This window comes from Adiantum capillus-veneris, chromosome 23 (genome assembly GCF_014529385.1).
Source record: "Adiantum capillus-veneris isolate H3 chromosome 23, ASM1452938v2, whole genome shotgun sequence".
Taxonomy (NCBI): Eukaryota; Viridiplantae; Streptophyta; class Polypodiopsida; order Polypodiales; family Pteridaceae; genus Adiantum; species Adiantum capillus-veneris.
The window spans coordinates 133324130-133345386 of record NC_140953.1 but is presented as its reverse complement, the minus strand read 5'-3'; the positions used below and the strand labels follow the sequence as shown (position 1 = coordinate 133345386).

At 41.6% G+C, this 21257-nt stretch overlaps 2 pseudogenes; one reads left to right on the top strand and one right to left on the bottom strand.

The window, feature by feature from the left end:
- Positions 1-10607: 10607 nt before the first annotated feature.
- LOC147428605 (protein STRICTOSIDINE SYNTHASE-LIKE 3-like) lies at positions 10608-14545 on the bottom strand (annotated as a pseudogene).
- An 807-nt stretch (positions 14546-15352) lies between these two features.
- Positions 15353-20899, top strand: LOC147428604 (F-actin-capping protein subunit alpha pseudogene; annotated as a pseudogene).
- The last annotated feature ends 358 nt before the right edge of the window (positions 20900-21257 follow it).

Sequence of the window (21257 nt, the reverse complement as noted above, 5' to 3'; positions counted from 1 at the left end):
GCCCAGTGCTAGCTGGCCCTTCTCCTATCAGAAAAATCTTGCAATCAGTGCATTGTAAGAATGACCTCTTGGATACAAAGCTCCTCAAGCACTTTTTGTGCATTCTGAGAGAAGTACACCAGTGTAGACCAAGGAATTCCCAAACACGGTCTCTTTTTCCAACAATCCCTAGCAAACTATATGGAGAGAGATTGTCACTTTGCATCTGCCAAAAACAATCAAGAGCTTCTTGGCTCGTGCCTGGATTGGGCATATCGCGTGATTAGTGTGTTGCAAGGGACACCCTTCCGAGAGATTTCAGAACATGAATCTATGACCAACAATCCCTAGCAAACTATATGGAGAGAGGCCGTCACCTTGCATCTGCCAAAAACAATCAAGAGCTTCTTGGCTCCTGCCTGGATTGGGCATATCACATGATTAGTGTGTTGCAAGGGACACCCTTCCCGAGAGATTTCAGAACATGAATCTATGACCATTCCAAAAAGATACTGGAGACAAAATAAGAAAGCAGCTGGCAATGAGCAGTTTGGGAAAGAAGACATCCTCTAATTTGACCCAAACCACTTTCAAAAATAGTTTGACTGATCTCGACTTTTTGCACCATTTGCACACTCCAATAGCAAAGTAGTTGCTTCCAAGCATGGCATGCAAAAACTATCACCATAAGTGCCTCCTTATGCTATGTAAGCCCCATGTGCATACATAGCATAAGGAGGCACAATACACTGAACACGGGCTCCACAAGAGCCTAAGAGCAAACTAGGGTCGGGTGCAGCCCCCAGCTAGGATGGCCTGCGGCTCCAACTGGCCCGCTCAGGGCTCTGACTGCCACCTGCACACAGCCCCCACTGTGGGACTGCTCAACATTTCTCAGCCTACTCAACGTCCTCTTCCTCATATATATATATATATTTTTCTACGCTATTAAGTTATCTAGAGTAAATTTCCTCTCTTCGTTTAACCTTTGTGGCGACACATACATTGTACTCTTCCCAAGAATGTCACCTTAGTCATATATTTATATTACCACCCTTTTCTTTTTGCTTTGTACATAAAAGTAAGCATACAATAACCAACTATATACCCCCAAACTTTCTTACCTCTTGTGAATTAGTAGTAGAAAAATAATATATCCATCTTCCACCCCTTATAGATAAATTCCCATGGAAATCAACTCTCCACTTGTCTTTACCAAAGATTATGGTCCCTCTCTACAAGTCTTCTATGCCCCCTACATAGGTGGCCCAATATCTCTCCTTTCAAAAAGACTCCAATTGTACTTGGATGCATACAAGCAAAGGGCCCATACGAGAAGACTTTGAAGCAAAAGGTTCCCTAGCCTAGTGTGGACCTTCCAAACCGAATTCCTTGGTGCATGGGCGTGAAGAATAGTCCAAATTCATATCAAACATGTTGAGAAGGTCAATTTTGCCTTTTGAAGCATGTCATTCAGAGCTACATGTAAAAAGTTATGGTCAAAATAGTGTAAATCTGTCAGATTCGCAGCAAAAGGGAACTGTAAATCAAGTAAATCAAGAGAGTGAGATCTTATTTTTCCCCTACTCATCTTCTAGAAGAGCAATGAGTGTTCAAGGTCACTTGCATGTGATGGGACCAACCTAAAGATGCTTTCTAAATGCCAAGACAGACAAGTTGAGATACCCCGCAGGAGCCACCCGTAGGGCCTCATGGTGGGGCCCACCTACATTATGCACCCCTATGGAGCCTTCACGGTCTAAAATGATATTTTTGGTGAATAAATAGTCCTTTTTATGTCCAATATTCAATGAGTGGCCAAAGGACACTTAATTAGGTCTAATCACTTACTCTAATTAAGTGTAGCATAATCCCACTCCTACACAACTATAAATAGCCCCCCTTGGAGAGACTCAAGGACACACACACACACCTATATTTTCAACTTCATGTTGTTTCTTGATCAATAGTAGAGAAAACCCCAACTCTCCCTCTTTCACATCCTCCCTCCTAACCTTCCTCTTTGGAGGAAGTGCAACTCTATTCTCCACTCTTTCCATTCTACAATCCCTTACTCCATCAACCCAATAAATCATTTGTAGCACCTCAATAACTTGTAAATACATCATGATCTCTCTCATGGTTATGTTAATGATCATGAAATCATCTTCAAAACTTTCAAGTGTCGCAATTCGTGATGGTTAGCAAGCGTCGGTTCTCCCCTTAAAAGGTGTGCGAGAAATCAAGTAAGTGTTCTATTCTCAATTTACCATTGGTTTGTTTCTCCACACTTATTCAATTGGTTTAAAGAAATTTCTCACTCCAACTCTCTTTTGCTTCATTACATATGCATGTGGCTACCTCTCATGGTGATTTTATTTGTGTCACGGCATTGCATAGATGGAGATGAGCTCTCTATGCAAAGTGTGTTAGTTTGATGTAAGTGATTCTCTTGTGTGTTTGAGAGGCAAGTCTTGTGAGCATGATTTTCTTTGATGAGTGCTTGAGAGAGGAAGAGTTTGGATGTATTATGGGTATTCTTATGGGGAGAAGGTGAATGCTATTCCACAAATTGCATATTTCATTTTGATGCACGGCATTGGGTTGCATAATCGTTGATGGTGTTCAAGTGTCCAAAGTGTATATAGAGTAAGGGGGTTTTCAAAGTGTGTTGCTTGAGTGGGTGAGTGCAAGTGTCATTTTGATTGGTTTCCTTCTCCACTCCCAAAAGAAGGTGGTGCCCCAAGTAGTGTGCATACCTCTTTACGAACATTTTGTGAGGGTAGGCCCATTGGTTTTGGTTTAGAGGCCCCATTTCAAAAAGCTCGCCCTCACCGTTGAAAGAGTTATCCTTTGGGAAGGAGATGCGTCGTCAAGTAGTAGATTTTTGAGACCTTTCTATGGATCCTCTTCTTCTTCCCTTATCAGAGAGAGGCCTCTTTTGGAAGTCTCACAAGGAGGCTTCCTAGGTACTCTCTCTTCTTGGTGGGAAGTTTGGAGAATCCCATGAGTATGTAGTTTCCGTTGCACTTCACCTTGCAAGGATGGATTGCCCATGGATTGTTGAAGCCTTTGTAACAAGGTAATTAACAAGATTAGGGGCATAATTATTAGTAGCATATTCATTAGCAAAATCAAAGTTATCAACATTAATTTCACTCTCTTTATTATTGTCAGCCATTCTAACAAATTTTAGGTGTAAAATTTTTAAGTGTACTTTGGCACTTCAAGCCCTAGTTGCTACTCCTCTTAACCCATTAGAAAAGCACTCAAGCTCCTGTACCTGTGGGTTGAATATCATTGATTGCAAGGGATAGAAGAGAAGGTCTTTTACCACCAAAATAGCACCAACTCCTGTCAAGCTTCTAATATCTCAATAGTGATTAAGCCATAGATAAGCTCTGTAGGACTCCACTATTAAGACCATAGCTCTTGACAGTGATGCCCCATTATTTGCACAAAATCAGGCGCACTGCAAGGCTGAAAAATCCCTATTCTACTTTGTGGGATGCATGTCTAACCTCACCATCCTATCGTATTGCAGTATTAGCAAGAACCACGATTAAATTGTCAATCCATGGGATGAAGCTGCCTCGACTAGTGCATAGAGGCTACAAGAGGTTGTCAATCTCTCGGAAAACAACCAACAACTTGCATCTAACTCAAGCTACACTCAAGTGACTGAAATCGCCAAAAGCCAATCGCTCATCGGCAACTAACAAATCACATCCGTTACATCATCAAATGACATCCAAACATAACGAAACTTCTAGGAAATGTTTATAAGACCTAAGTACACATGCTTATGATCTCAAACCCCACTATAGGTCAAGTTCCAAAATCGCAATTATTAACAACAATAGATTTTTGACCTAGTAGTTTTCAACCCAGAATGCATCTAAATGCTTAGCAATGATGCCCCAATACCCCGCCTATGCTTAGTTTTTGATTTGGAAGCGTAAATTCCTACTTGTAATGAAATTAGACTGCGGGTTGACGATGCCAAAAGCTACGAAACACAGTGATGTGTTTACGTCAATGTGTAGAGCTCTTACCTGCGGTTGCAATGCAACAAACATGACTGCAATGTGACAACCGGAGAAGGAGTAGGAAGCACGAGAAGGAGAGGAGTGAGCGTCGTTATCTCACGCTGTGTATTTTATTATCCAAAACTTAATAATAACTTACAAAAATTGGCTTTTATACCTTAGCCAAGATTTTTGGTGGTCAAAACTAATAATCTGGGAGTTCTACCAAAGATGGGTAATGACAGGTTGATACAATCTGGAAGCTTGTAGCCCCGGCTCATCAATTACAAGGTTTATCCAAAAAAATAGGACTTACAATATTCTTGATTTATCAAAATAATAAGTGTTTTTATAATGAAAAACTCCAAAAAATGGTATCTGTGGTATCTGTTTTAGCTTGCTGCTAACATTCCCCCCCTCCTCGCTTGTGTCATCCCTTGACACAACTTTATGGGCGGTAGTCTTTAGGCTGGCGGCTAGCGAGGTCGTTTTTAAGTGCTGTTAGAGCCTTTTGATATCTTATTTTCCATTCCTTATCTGGCGCTTGCAAGAACTGCATAGTTACTATGTTTTTTAGCTCCACTAATGAGTAGCCTACAAACCTTGAGGTCAAATTGATGATCACTGGTGCAAATATCTTCGTTTGCCAAGTGAAGAATCCCATGTAGAGCGCTTCCTCGAATGCTAGTATATTGAGAAGGTAGAAACATGCATTTGGCGCAGAAGCCATAGAGGACTTCTTCAGAAGGTTGGCCACTGAGATCATACCACAAACCTTTCTTACCCTCGAGGAATGACATCCAAGGGGTGCCTGCTTGTTCTGGCTCATTGAATACTTTGATGCATGTGAGAAGCATGCGGCATATTTTGTATAGCATTGCACATGACAAATCTGGTAGACTTTTAAAGAATGACATGGCACCCTTTAGGGTTTTCACCATGTATTCTTCAGTTGTTGGTCCCTTTTTTGGACTAGGCAATCTGGGGAAATTCAGCCAAGTTGGCCGCTTCTTTAGTAGTGCCTCATGTGCTATCCAGGTCCTTACTCTTGGTACAGGACAAAAGGTGGGATCCTTTTACAGGGCCACAGGTGCTCTCGTGAACAGAATCAAGTACCTTGGGTTCTTGTTCAGCCATCTCAACCTCCACTTTGGGTGATCTTTATCTGCGCCCTCAACTTGCATGTCTGTGTAAAGTCTTTATATTACTTGTAGCAACTCAACTTTAATGAGAGGGTAGGGTAGGGATTGTTGGTGCCATTGCGCATTTATTTGATTGGGAATGAGTTGTGTGACATTAACGGAATGAAGTACTATCAGCTCCCAATCCATTGCTGCCTTCCACTGCTCATCTACCTCTTGTGTAGCTTTTTTCTTTAGTGCATCTTCTTCAGCCTTTGAGAGCTGGACCATGGGCACCATCTCTTCTTTCGTAATGGGTACTTGAAATTCTCCTTGCCGCTCAGCTCTACTGCGGCCTGTGTCTCCATGTCAGCAAATGATACTGAGAGGATTTCTCTTTGAGTTTGCTTCGAAGTGCCTGCCTCTTATTGTGTTTCTGTCCTTCCCTCTCTCAGTAGCTGGTTGACTCGTTTGAGTTTGGCTATCTCCTTGAGCAGCTCGTCTTCTCTTTGGACCCGCATCAAGGCCAGGTCTCTGCGCTAAGACTGCTCTAATTTCATCTCCAACTTGAGGTCTTTATTTTTCTTTTCTAATGCTTTGTTGACCTTGTCTATTCCTTTGATCAAGGCAACGACTGGATTTTCTCGTATTTGCTGCAAGAATATCGCCTCATCATTGATCCTTTGTTCTAAGTACTGTAGGGAAGCATTTGCCACATCTAACTGTTCTTGGATCTTTTGAGGTAAGAGGGTTGTAGTTAGAAGTTCATTTGTTACTTCCGTCGGCTGATCATCCTTGGATTTGCATGCATCTGATAGTTTCGTGAGCAACTCATCCAGTCCTTCCATTTCTTTCTATTGCTTATCTCTTGCGAGCTGCTGTTGTTCATCTTCTGCTCTCAACTCCTACACTTGCCTCTGTAGATCGGTGATGATATTAAGTCTGTCGTCTAACTCCCCTTAGAGTGTGTCGATCACCATTTCTAACTCTTTGGCCTGTGTGCTACGGCCAAATGCTGCTGAGCGAAGTCTTTTTGCCATCTCCTGCATTTGCTTAGCATATTCGTTCACTTGCAGGATGACTTCATCATTTGATTTCCAATCTTTGCTTTGTGTTATTTGTCTTAATGTCTGTATAGATTCTTTTATCTCTGGCTGCGTTATGGCTGCTGGTTGTTGTTGTTGCCCTTGTGGCTGCTGATCTTTCTCTGTGGAGGTAGAGAGTTGTATCTTAGCCTTATCTTGGTGTGTTGAGGTAGAGGGTGTTTCCTCGGCCTCTTGTTCTCTTGTGTGCTCAAATTTTGCAGAGTTCTCTTTTGGTGCAAGACTGGCTACCTTTTCTGTCTCTGGATCTTTCTCTATTTGCTTCTCTTTATTAGAGACAACTGTTGGTTGTGTTGTTTTCACTTTTTCTTGCTATTCAGATTCTTGTGTAGCTTCAACTATTTTTTCCTGTTCAGGCTCTGCTTCATTTGTTGGCTCATTTGTTGTGGTTCTAACTGCCGGTGATGGTGGTGGACTCGGCATTGGTTGATCTTGGTGTTCAAAGATATGAGAAGAGATGCGGAGAGACACATCACCTTGGGCATGTTGTGCTTCTCCTTGTGCAGTGGCTTCCTCTGCTTGCTCTTGATGTTCTACCGCCTCTTTTACTTTTATCGCCACTTCTTGGGCTTCTTTTAGATTTAGAGATTTTGCTTCTTGATACATCTTTTCCAAGAATTCCATTGGATCTTCAAATTGCCTCTTGGTATGATGCTTTGTTCTAGGCCCTTCAAGCTCAATAGGTACCCACTTTTTTGGGTCCTTTCCTTGTGCTTGGTGGCTACGTTGGTATGAGTGTTTCTCCCTTTCAAACCAGGCTTGCTTTTGCACATGCTCCTCCTGGTGTGCTACCACATCGTTTCTCTTCATCTCTTCTATGCGCGCTCTCCTTTCTTCATTATTCGAGCTCTCACTGCTGTGCCGTTCCAAGGAGCTCTCAGCTGATTCTTCATCAGATTTGTAGGATCTCTTGGTTGATCTTGTAGCTCAAGGAGATGGTTGAGTTGACACTATCCAAGTGTTTTGATCTGGGGCAGGTGGTAGGTTGTCGACCATGCCTATGGCATGGTATGTGATTCTTATCAACACCTTTGGTGCACCCAGGTATGTGATCTTTCCTTCTTTCTTTACGCCTTTCAAAGTGGTCAAGACATATTGAGCATGGTCAACCGTTTGCATGGTTGTTGACTTGAGGACTTGCGTGAAGGTGGTGGCAACCACATGGTTTGGCGTTGTATACCTTGGCGGCCTCTTAGCAAGGAAATGGAAGTGCTAGTGGTATAACCTCGCTAGCTCTTCAACCTACTTGTGAATAAGGTCCACAAAGGAGGCTGCGGCAGTTTCTTTTGTGAAAGTTTTGGCCGTCTTCCTATCCCTTGCCCTCATTGTCATTCCTTATGTAGGCAATTTGAGTGCCTCTACCACTATTTCCTTGGTGATCACCACTTCAACTTTGTTCCCTTGTGGGTCAGAAATCTGCACCATTCCATCTTCCTTGATCGTGGAAAAAAGCTCGTAAGATTTTTGGAAGTCCGCTCCGCACGGCTCTTGTTCATAAAAATCTCTGGATCCTAGTCGTCAGTTGGCATCTTTGGTTTTGGGCTTTGCGGAGACATCATACACTTCTTTTGGTAGGAGTTGCAACTCTACCTAATGTCCCTCCTCGCTCTTGAATCTGCTGGTGAACACTGTGGTGTGATGATCTTCAAGCTGTTCTTTTGAGAGATAGGTTGCTTTGGCGGTTTTGACTGAATCGGGGTCCAATTGGTATGCTGGTAGTTCTTGAATCTTTTCTTTGAGCTTCTTCTTGGCCCTCTCTGCTGCTTGCATGGCTCTTGTTCAGTGACTGTACCAATGGGCGTCAAAGACCCTAAGGTTCAGCCCATTAAGACTTCCAAAAAGCTTAGGTTCCAAAATTAACTGAAATGCTCAATGGTCAAGCCTTAGGGAGAGTTGGATGCTTGTGGGAAGAATCAAAAGTCTTTCCACAACAAGCCATTTTTGTAGGGGATGAGAGAGAAACACACACACACACACACACTCTTCTAAGCTCCCTTCACACAAAGGGCATAGTGGACACATGTCATGTTCTTAGCCCAGTTTCCCCCAAGGTGCATTCAAATCCTATTGGATGGCCAAAGAGGTGGACCAATTAGAATTAGGCTAAAGTAAATTTAGTTTAATTCATTTAAAAACACTTGATAAATGAACCAATAGAAATTAAGCTCTGCAGAAGACTATTGGATAGTCTACCAAGGAGTCTAATGAGCATTCAACAGCCCAATGGTTTGCCTGGTTCCTATTGGCCAAAAGACTAAGAGGTCCAATGAGAGTTTAATTGAATTATTTAAATACCTAAAGCTCTCACAAAAGGGGAAAGGGGAACACATGTCACAAGACTAGCAATTATGTTTCTAATTTATGATTGTCTAAGATTTACAGGGGCCAATGGATGCCAGCATGGGCAATTAGCAAGAGGGGTCGACCAAGAGAGAGAGGGGGACTGATTTTTGCAAGGAATTATCACACACACACACACTCACACAACTCATGTGTGGAGCAAAGAACTCTCTCTCCTTCTCCAAGCTTTATTGGAAAGCTCATCATCTTCTACAAGCTTTTGAGAAGGGAGGCCTACACCAACAACTCTTGGCTTTGTGATGCAAATCCAACCGAGATCCAAGATTCAATGCATGCTCATCTCCTCTACCATGCTAATTACTAAGCTATGCTAAGCTATTAAGAGTGATTATGTGGGGAGAAATACTTCTTTTTCGTAAGAATACTTCTTCTTCCTCTAGATCTACTCTCGTACCCTACTAGCTCTTACCAACTTTGAAGGTGTGTGAGGTTTTGGGTCTAAGACCGTGAGGGAATTGATGTTGTGTTTTCAAGTGTAAGCTTGGTGCTTGAAGCTTCCATCTTCATTGCACCAGGAAGTTATTGAAGTAACACAAAGTAATGTATTGTAAAATGTCTCCCTTGATGGGGGAAACCTATAATACAAAGCCTTTTGGAGGGGGGACCAGCTCCATGTAAATCCGGTGCTCAACTGTTGTCAACAGCTTAATTTCTTTCTCTTTTTGAAGTATTGTTTGTGCCTATCTAACTAGGTGTTATGCTTTTGTTGCTCTCTCCATCCAAGCACTCTTGCTATGCTCATTAGGAATCTATTCAAAAAATTTTGTCCCAATATTTGAATGGCTAAACTTTGATCCATATATTTTGTTGTAGTTACAAATCAAAGCATTACATACAAGTTTTGGTCCATAGATTATGTTGGAGTAGGGCAAGGGAGAGAGCTTTTGAGCAAGCTTTTCATGAAAAATGGACCGGTTGGCAAATCCATTGAAAAAGATCTCTCTATGAACTTTGTGTTGGATTCCCTAATGTTATGCAAAAAGCTCCCTCTACAAAATGCTGATTGATCTCGATAGTCGTCAAACAAAATTGTGCCGCCACATTAAAAGACAATGCTACGGAGTGATGATTGGGTGGTTGTAGGTCTTATGTGCACTTCTAACAATGTGCTTTCACACAAGCTACAATAAAAGTGAAGGGAAAACTGTATAAGTATCACACCCAAGAGCATTATATGACTCCTAGTTCCACAAAATAACCAATAGATTCTTCACCTTGGAATACAAAAAAATCAAAATATACGAGGATCAAAGAAAATAGTGCTGCAAAGAACTTCTCTGATGCAGAATTTGATGAATTTTCCATAATGCCAAAGACAATGCATGCTTGCATGTTTCAATAAGTACATGATGCAATACACATGGCGGGGGAGGGGGGGAGAGACGTACTTTACAAATTATGAGAGAAAATAACACATCAATTGGCAGGTTGCAGAAGGCCTTTCATGCAACATCTACAATTTTATTTTTTCTCTAATATCAATTCTCGACAATGATTAAGGCCAAAGTTATCTAACCTTGCTTTACTACTATCCAACTAGAGTAGCTGTCTCCTATGCATTGTTGGGGTTGTGCTCAAGAGAATGACGAACGAGAGAGAGAGAGAGAGAGAGAGAGAGAGAGAGAGAGAGAGAGAGAGAGAGAGAGAGAGAGAGAGAGAGAGAGAGAGAGAGAGAGAGATTACATGAGAGAGGACGAATCACGATGTGAGTGGTAGGATCTTGTGATTGGTAAGCTCAACTACCAAGAAAGGACAAACACAAAGACTGCAAGTTTATAGTGAAGAGTTACAAGAATACAAAATGTCCACCTAATTGAGAAAATAGACAAGTTCATATATCTCTCTCACAGTACACGGAAAGGTTTACAATAAAAGAAAAAATCTACTTATTAACAATATCAGGGTACTTGCAAATATGCACTTCTATTTGTTCACAAGAAAGGTAAAAGCAAACGCCTACAACGGTCTACAAAAAAGATCATCGCTCACACAATGTGAGTTCTTATTTTAAAAATCTATTCCAAGTCATGGGACGATGGATCTAACTCCACAATGTTTGGATGCGGCACCAACAAAGATACTTCCTTCAAAGCACACTCCACCTCATTTGCATGTCTCTTGTCTCGCTCTTGTATCTCTCTCAATCGACAGGCTTGCATTTCAAAAATAGTGAGTAGTTTGGTGAAGAACTCCTCATTGCTCTCAAATATTGTCATCATATGGCAGATCTGGCTCCCCAATAAACCCAACTCTTCACATGCACCTTCGTACTGAACGACAACGTCATTCTCATTTGTGTACTGCATGAGCAATTGCCAAGAAAACCAATGCCCACATTCCATACCCCCTGTACAACAAACAAATATGAAATGATGCATAAAAAATCTATTTAGAGATAATGGGCATCTAAGTGTACCTCGCATAGGTGTACCATCCTGCTCTCTCGTCCAATCATCCTCCTACAACGAATCAAACCAGGCATCGTCTGATGGTATGTCAATGGACTTCCATGCCCAAGTGTGTTCTTTTCTCATTGGCGGACACCAACAATGTGCACAAAATGCACAATCTGAATACAATCACCATCGCTACTTGCAAAAAACCCTAGAACAGATAGCAAGATCTTGAAACACACCTCAATTGCCATTCAAGAAGGCCCGGACACTTACCGGTGGATGGGTATGTAACCAATGGAAGGTTTGAGAGAAGACTCACTTTTTTTTAAGAGGGAATGAGAGAGCGCTCACTTTTTTTACTTGCAAGTGAGGGAGATAGGGAGGGAAAGAGGGAGACGGAGAAGGAACGAGATGGAGAGCTCACTTTTTTTACTCTCAAGTGAGGGAGATAGGGAGGAGAACGAGGGAGATGGAGAGGGTGAGAGAGATTACCTTCAAAGGTTAATGATCTTCACAAAAAGCAACTAAAGTCAAAAAAATTAATGCACACCATGCCTTTATATATGCGCCTCCCACCCTCCCTCCTTACTACTCTCCATTTTGACGAGCATCAATGAGCGATAGCGCCTGATTTTTTAGTTGAAAAGATCCTCTTTCCTCATCTCTCATGCACAAATTTAAAAGCGTCTCTCCCCTCATCTCTATTAAGCACTAGCACTTCGCTTTTTGTTGAAAAAGATACTCTCCTACCTCTCTCTGGCAATGAGCGCTAGTGCTAGCAGTTTTTATGGCCCATTTACGAAAAATTCTCTATGCTAAATTACTACTAAAATTCACACTTTGATGAATATTTTGGAAACTCCTTCATAATCAAACGGCAATTTTGAATGTGTTTATGGAGTTTTCACTATGTAACTCTTCTTCTTTGAGTTTTGGGGCAGCTAATATCCTAAATAGAAAACAACAAAAAGGCGAAAGTGAGTTATCATGTAGCAAGGATTACACTCATTTTGAGCTAATAATATGTTGGCTTCAAATTGATAAATTTCACTCAACAAACATGGTACATTTCAAGCCCAGGTCCAGAAATAGGTGTTGATTGTCTATAAATATAGGCTTGGGTGTCAGCTTACATGTATCTAGACAGTCAGTAAGCTCTATGTATCTAGACAGTCAGTAAGCTCTAAAGTATTCAACGAGTTATGGATTCCTCTTCGTCAAGCAAGGTGAGTATGTTCTTGAATATTGTTAGCGATGAACCTTTGTTGCTTGATTTCCTAGGAAGATTTGTCACGGTGAATCCTAGCAATTATTGGGTAGTAATAACAACGAGATATTTGCCATCATTTCCACTCCGAATGGCAACATTCAGACTAAGGTGGAAGATGATAAATTCGGTGTTGTTGGATAGCAACCACCGTCCAGCTGATTTTAGAGGATTCATGGTAAACGAGGCTGGAGAAAATAAAAAAGCTATTCAAATTGTATTCAATGGAGGACCTGAGAATGCTATGGAAGGAAGAGAACCCTCATGCTTGTTTTATTGGGAGCAAAGCTTGCACATTCACACCATGAAGTACGGGCATAAAAATTTCGAAGATGAGCACAAGCATATGTGTGAATTATGGCATTGAGCGAGGAAGAGGCAACCACCCTGTACAAAATTATACGTGCTTGATTGGCATCTAAAAAAGCGTATGACTGTAACTTGTCGCTCGCAAATAGATTGTTGGCTAAGTTGGTGCCAGGAAGCAAAAACAGGCTAGGGCAGTAAGCTATGAGGAGGAGAATGTTTCACATTCACCTGAGTATCTGACATAGAACATCTCACAAAGTCGTGGAGGTGTCCAAGCAACTACTAGAGTGGATGGTTAAGTAGTCGAAGAGCACGAGGGTGGGCTAGTGGTTGAGGAAATAGACATTCATAAGACAATGTGGACAATCCGACATACACCAAAGGGAAGCAAGATTCAATGTCAAGGGTGGTTAGGATCTAGAGTAGGAAAATGCAAAAAAAAAAAAGAACACAGGTACACGTGTCGTTGCACGATCCTTTTGGGGTATTTGGACATGGGAAAGAGGAATGATAGTGCTCGGTACTGGTTCAAAAGCACAATTCATGTGGTTTTGCAATGATAGTGTGGATCACACATGGTAGATCTGTAACAGAACCACCCAAATCCCTGTAAGAGTCCCCAATATATGGCTAGTGGAAAAGGGAACAAACATGATTGCTTCAGAGCTATTGGCATTAGAAAGAGGAGGCTTCACAGTGAAGAAGATTACAATAATGAAAACAAGAAATGTGTGTTATCGGCTAGGAGTATCCATTCAAGCCTCCAAAGAATTGAATTGGTAGTAATTATGGAAGCCCGGATTGTGAAGTACATTGTTGTGAAGATAGGCATGCATGAAAAATTCATGGTAGAGACATCTTCTTCACAAGTCCAGGGGGAGAGGTATGAAGTTTATATTGCAAGTAGCCTGATGCGTACATGTGGAGACTCTACAAAATAAGTGGCACAAAGAAAACCATATATAGCCTGCAAGCATAGGTTCTTCATCTTCCTTTGCTACTTGGGCCTGGATTTAATTGAATTGGGAAATAGCAAAGAAAGCTCTCTCCACATAGGGCGTGGAAAGCTTTATTCATACAAACACTATTGAAGTAAAAGTCTTAGAAAAAGCTCCCTCCATTCCCATCCTCGTTAGCAGGAACCCAGTCTATCGTCAAGGAAAGAACACTTAACACCTATCAATCTAACAAAGAATTATGAACAGTGGGTCAATCAAAGCCTATAGACAAATTAAAGAATCATCTAAAGCCAGCATCTTGATCCACCCAGTTACTTGGGAGGGACTTGTGTTTAGGACGTGTGTGTTGCTGTATTAAACTAGATACATATACACAAAAGAACATAACGTTCAAAAGACAATTTGGAATACAAAGTCACATATGGCATGAGCATAGAACCGAGCCAAAGTTTGTCGTGTCTCTCCTCAACTCGCTGAAAAGATTCACAAGTTTTCTAATCTAACCTGTGAGTACATCTAGCATCTTGCACCTAGAGTCGTATCACATAATGAGGGCATATAGCTCTCCACCCAAAAAGAACCCATAGATTGTTTTGATGGATATGGGAAGCTTCAAAAGGGCATGCATCACCCAAGGATTAGCTAAAGCTACCCATATAAAAATGTTATGCCTGCGATGGATTGCTACACAAAAGTCTCTAGCTTCATTTTCCTAGACATTGTCTGAAGGCCTTCGCAGATCTACAAAAATCTCCAATGTGCCAGCTTTTTGACCCTTTAGCTAGTACCAAAATAACCTACAAATGGTTGTTTGCTTGCTGAGGGCAAGCCCGTTGGAGAATTGGATCCCTTTATACATACCCTTAACCTCCTTGTTTGATGGATTGTAACTTAACAGTCGACCGCTTTCATCGCCAGAGAAAGCTTCCCTCTTAATAATTGCTGCTACTGTTTGTAAAGTAAATAATACCAAAATACCTCGCTAATTTGTGAAATTTTCCTAAATACCCCTCAAATATCATAAATTCCCAAAATACCCCCTATATTTTGTCATAAATTCCCACAATGCGAGTCAAATTTTCCAAAATTCCTAAAATACCCATGGTTGCGAGATTAGATTTCTCCAAAAATTAAAAAAATCATAGCTTTCATAGAAATTTGTAGCCCACTTCTCCACTAGGGTCACTATGGTGGCAAGCTAGAGGCGTGCTGGCTTTGTTGAGATGAGGCAAGTAGCACCAAATGGAGATACGATGCAATGCGCGCAGTTCCCTCTTGGCTACAAACATTGCAGCCACCCTTCAAGGTTGTGTGGAGCCAATCTTTCCTTTTTGTTTTGTACCCCTGCTTCTGCTGTATATTATGTAACTTTGGTTGTTTTACCTGAACCACTCTCTCTCTCTCTCTCTCTCACACAGCTCAATTGGGCGCTTAGAGCTAAGGGTGAGTTAGAGAGAGAATAATAAGACGATTTGGGATGTCATGCATAGATTTCACCCTCGGTCAGCCTCCCCCACCATTGTTGATCGAGTTCACCATGGGGCGCTTTCTCCTCTCAAGCTCGTTTCCAATGGAAACCGCGTCTCCATGAGTGTGGATGGAAAGAAAGAGATCAACCTTGCGGCACTGGCAGCCCTCGTTGTACTTGATGCAGTTGTCCTTCCAGATATGGGCTCCTGGAGTATCACCCTCGCTGAAGAAACACCTTCTGTGTAGTGTTGTAGCAGGTGGTCTCGTCCTTGTAATTGCCATGGGAGGTGTTGTAGCTTGTGAGTAACCAACATATTTTTTTTAATGCGGTTGAATGGAATCCTCCTAACCTGGAGCACATGGATTGCCTCGAAGCAGATGACAAGGAGCTATCTGATGAGGAGAAGATAGCCATGGCGAAATGGTTTCTTCTGAGTCCTCGACCTGGAGAGATTCAGTACGTCGCTAAAGATTTGCAAGGAGTGCTTTCAGATGAAGCAATTTACAAGCAGCATCTCGGGAGGCTTTTCCTTTGTATAATAAGGAGCAAATGCTTTCTATCGAGATGTCTGATGGAAGCAGCTGGCCAGGTCCTTGTATCTCAATATGGAGAATCAATATGTATCATTTTATCGACTTGCGGACTTCTCAGGTTGCTACACTTGACCATATTAAGCAGGTTTGTACAAGAGTCTATGTAGAGGAGTATCATGATGCCATGGATGTGGAAGTGATGCGATACATTGATGAAACATTTCCAAGAGGACATTGCTCTATGTATGCCACAAATGGCCCAAAGGACTCTAAGGATTCACAAAGTTTTGAACTCACAATCATTAAGTTGAGTCCAAAAAACTTCTGCAATGGAAGATGGTGCTCTGTCTGGAAAGATCAGCTCCATGGTGACCTGCAAACATGTGGTAGTGATGTGTGTGAACACACTAGGACCGCCGGAGCATTTTTTTTGTCTTTAGGAGGTTTTTTCCCCCTTTCATTGTATATACGTCCCATCACTTTAGGACTATCTATCTTTCCATTACACACTCAGTAACACACTCTCTATTGTGTGCCTTGAGCTTCCTTCATCTTCTCCAAGCTGTGTGCGTTTCTCTGCAACCCTAATTCTAGCAATTGGTATCAGAGCAAGTCACGTCCTCCCGGGCTTAGTCGCCAGTTGCTCCAGTCCACGCCTGCTCACTTTCTCCGATTTTAGTGAGGTTTGGCGAGCGTTCGCAGGTCGGAGGTCCCCTCAAATTTTTGATTTTGGTTCATTTCGACCTCCGTTTCCACTACAGGCAGGTCTACACAGGCAATTTCGTCATTTTGTGTAGAATTTATGTCAGTGCCGTTTTTTGCATAACAGGTGCCTTACAGTCTTCTACGATTTGTGCTATATAGCATGTGTTGTTTCCGCTTTGTTTCCTCTATTTTCGGGTAGTTTTCACATCATGTGCAACATTTACCAGGGCTTACAACAACACAGATGTGTTCAATATGTTTGCTGCTGAGGACAGGTTGGATGGGGACAATTACCCTATGTGGGCTTATATGATGCAACATGTTCTTGTGTCAAAGGGAGTCTGGAACATTGTGCAGGGCATTGATGTACGTCTTGGTTCTGAGGATGTAGGCGATGTTGAGGATGTTGCAGGTCTTGCTGCAAGAATTGCTACGATTAGAGTTGTTTTGCGTACGACAGAACAAGCTCGTTGGGATGTAAAGGATGCACAGGCTCATGCATTGATTGCGTTGTCTGTGAAGCGCATCATTGTTCCTCACATTCGTTCAGCAAAATCTGCAAAACAGACTTGGGATATTCTATAGGTCTTTATGCAAACGGCAATGAGACTAAAATTGCTTTGCTGCCTAAAGAGCTGGAGTCGAAGATTATGCATGAGGAAGATGATATGGACACTTTTCTTGCTGGTGTCAAGGATATCGATGAGTAACTTAATTCTGCAGGTGAAGTCATTTCAGACATTTTCCTTGTGCAGGCTGTTCCTGATGCCTTACCAGATGTTTACCAGACTTTTGCTAGTACTTGGAGACTTATGACCCAAGGAAACCCTGAAGTTGTCAAGTTTGATTCATTATTCACATTACTGTTGTAAGAGTCACTTTCTAGAAAAAACAGAACTAGGCAACGTGCAATTGAATAGGCTTTTATTGCTTCTCAAAGAAAGGGTGGTAACAGCAATGTAGCCACTTCTTATGGTTCTGCTGCGATCGAGTGGTAAAAATTCTGTTCCTAATGCTTCTACTAGCAGCAATTTGTCTCGAAACTCTGATGATAAGGGTAAAAAGAAGATGCGTTATCATTATTGTAAATCAAATGATCACTTGATCAAGCAGTGTCCTAAGTTGAAAGCCAAAGAGGCTAAGAAGAAAGAGGGTGGTTCCACTGCAAATGTTGGTTTCACTACAAATGCAGTCATTGTTAAGTCTTCTGTGAAAGGAGACTGTGATGCTGATGTTGATGCAGAATGGGTTTTTAGCGCAGAGTGCACTTACAATCCTGTTGTTCATGATGCATGCTTGTCAGTTGCTGCACATTCACATGTGTGGTATTTCGATAGTGGTGCTACAAAGCACATTATCTCACATTGTGAATTGTTCACCTCTCTCGAGTTTGTCCCTCATGGGAATTCAGTCACTTGTGCCAAGAATGCCTCTTATCCAGTTCAAGGTGTTGGAAAGATTGTGCTTACTACTGCAAATGGCAGTTCTTTCACACTTGTTGATACACTTTATATACCTGGAATCAAGAAGAATCTATTGTTGTATCCGCACTTGCTAGACTTGGACTTGTAGTCAAATTTGTGGATGACAGATGTACAATTCATGATCTCAGTTTTGGTGATGAAATTGTTGCATCTGGGCTTTTATGTCGTGGGCTGTATAAGCTCACTTTGTATGACAAGTGTGGAAAAAATTTTGCAAATGCAGTTGTAGATTCAAGGGCTATTTCAGATGCAAAACTTTGGCATACACGTTTTGGGCATCTGAATTTTTTCAGTTTGTTGCGTTTGCAGAAATCTGATATGGTTGCTTCTTTGCCGCCTCTTGAAGCACTTGTCAAACATGTTTGTGAAGGCTGTATTTTGGGTAAAATGTAGCGTTCTAAGTTTCCAAAGGATGGGCCACATGCAGATTGCAGCTTGTGCATAGTGATGTTTGTGGGTCCATGCAAATTCCATTCTTGGACAATTACCTGTACTTCGTGACTGTCATTGATGATTACTCCAGGCATGCATGGGTAATTCCGCTTAAAGTGAAGTCCGAAGTTTTTATGTGCTTCAAACAATTTTTGGCTATGACTGAAAATGTATCGAAATGTACTATGGGCATCCTGCGTTCCGATCGAGGGGGGGAGTATATGTCTCATGAATTTAATGCATTTCTGGCTAGGCGTAGGGTAAAACAGTAATGTACAGTGCCTTATACACCTCAGAAAAATGGTGTTGCTGAGTGGAAAAACAGGTCATTTACGGAAATGGCACGATGTATGGTCAAGAGTCAAGCTTTAGCACATTAATTTTGGCTCGAGGCTGTCATGTGTGCCACTTATGTACTCAACAGGTGTCCTATGAAATCGTTGTAGTCTATGACTTTATATGAAACATGGCATGATACATGCGTGTTTTTGGTTGTTTTGCTTATTGTTTAGTGCCATAAGTTGTAGCACAGAAAATTGGATGATAAGGCTATCAAATGTATTTTTGTTGGTTATAGTGCTGAAAGCAAAGGTTACAATTTGTATCATCCACAAATAAAGCGTATTTTGGTTTCACGAGATGTAGTGTTTGTGGAAGATTCTGTTCAGCCCTTGCTGTCATGTACTAGAGACAGTAATGTAAGCTCACAGGATATTTATGACACTTTGTTGCCTCTTTTTAGTGGTGAAAGTTCGAATGTAAGTTCCAATGAGGCAAATGTACAGCCTATGGGGGTTTTAGAAAATGTTATAGATCAGCCTATTACTGATGCAAATGTACATGATGTACTTGATGAAAAAAAGGCTGAAAAGGAGCAGGCTAGAGGTATACCAAAATGGCTGGTGCACACTTTGTGTGACAGTAAATTGGATGCACCTTTGTCTAGTCGTACTCGTTCAGGTTCTCGCCATGCATATTATGCATCAGATTGTTATGATTTGGCTGTGTCTAGCTTACATGATGTTGAGGAACCTCTGTCTTTTGATGAAGCACAGATTTCAAAAAATTGGATGGCTGCCATGCAATCAGAATATGATGCACTTATAGAAAATGACACATGGACTTTATGTGTTTTTCCTCCTGGCAAAAAGGCCATTGGTACAAAGTGGGTTTACAAGTTGAAATGCAAGCTGGAGGACAAAGTATACAAATGTAACAAGGCTTTGTATGGGTTGAAGCAATCTCCTTGTGCTTGGTATGAGAAAGCTGACACTCATTTGGTCAAACAAGGCTTTCGTAACAGTCCAGCAGAAAGCACATTGTATGTAAAGCGTAAAGGTGATGCTCTTCTCATTGTGGTTTTTTATGTAGATGATTTGCTGATTAGTGAACCAAATGAGAGACATATTACTGAATTTAAAGCTGATTTGGATGCTACTTTCAAGATGAAAGATTTGGGCTGTTGCATCATTATTTGGGTATACAGTTTAAGCAGTGCGATGGTGGTATTGCCTTGTGTCAACAAAGTTACATAGAGACATTGCTATGTAAGTTTGGACTTGAGGATTGCAAATCTATTGCCACTCCCATGGAAACGGGTTTGAAATTCAGTCTTCATGATGCTGGTGATCGTGTAGATGTCACTCTTTACCAAACTGCTGTTGGATGCCTCATTTATGTATGCAACACGAGACTAGATATTCAGTTTGCAGTCTCACAAGTCAACAAATTTATGCATAGGCCAGGGTCTAAGCATTGGCAGGCTGTCAAGAGGATTTTCCGCTACCTTAGTGGCACTTTACATCTTGGCTTGTTTTATCCCAAGGGGGGAGTATTGACGCCAGACTTACATGCTTTTTCAGACTCAGATTGGGCTGGTTGTTTTGACACGCGAGTATCCACAAGTGGTTTTTGTTTCATGCTTGGTAGTTCATGTAGTTGTGAGACTGAGTACATGGCAATATTCACATCTACGGTTGAGTGTGTATGGCTCAGACGCCTTATGGATGATTTGGATGTTGGACAGGACACTGCCAACACTATCTACACTGACAGTCAGAGCACATTGGTAGTTGCGCAAGGAAACCCAATTTTTCATGCTCGCACAAAGCACATTGACGTGCATTACCACTATGTCAGGGAGAGGCTCTTAGCAGGAGAGATCATCTTGGCTTATGTGCCAATATAGGACAACCTTGCAGATCTTTTCACAAAGGCATTGTCTCGTGAGAAGCTTGAAGATTTCCGCAAATCTTTCGACTTACTTCCCTTTGTGGACTGATCATGTCCTTAGGGCACGACACTTCCCTTTACTCATGTGCCAGCTCTTGTTCACCGCATCACTCCAGGGGGGATTTGTTACCATATACATGTGGTAGTGATGTGTGTGAACACACTAGGACCGCCGGAGCATTTTTTCCCTCTTTAGGAGTTTTTTTTCCCCGTGCATTGTATATACGCCCATCACTCTAGGGCTATCTATCTTTCCATTGCACACTAAGTAAGACACTCTCTATTGTGTGCCTTTGAGCTTCCTTTGTCTTCTCCAAGTTGTGTGCGTTTCTCAACAACCCTAATTCCAACAAAACGGTAGAGCTAAAAGGCCATATAAATGTTTTAGTGCATTATTCTAACAAAGGAAATGTTCAATTGGATACTGGCTATAAGTGTAAAAATACTATAATTCTGCAGGGGCCATCAGACGCTGCCTTAGCAGTCACAACCATAATCCAGCACATCAAGCTTGGGTAGCGTAGGAAAAGGGAAGAGAGACGCTACATCCAATGTGGAGGAGTATTAGGTTGGCAATTATATTCAAGCGATCATCAATTGCAACTACATCTGCTGCCTTAGAGTAATAGTTATAATTAGTGAGAGGGGAGTTGCAGGAGATAGAGGCAAACGTCAAGGTCGAAACTTGCCAAAACAACTACTTGTACATGAGTATGAGCATGATCATCAACTCACTCTCTCATTCTCTCTCTCTCTCTCTCTCTCTCACGTACAAAGAGAGAGAGAGAGAGAGAGAGAGAGAGAGAGACATAGAGAGAGAAGGGGGAGAGATAGGAATACACACACACACACACACATATATATATATATATATATG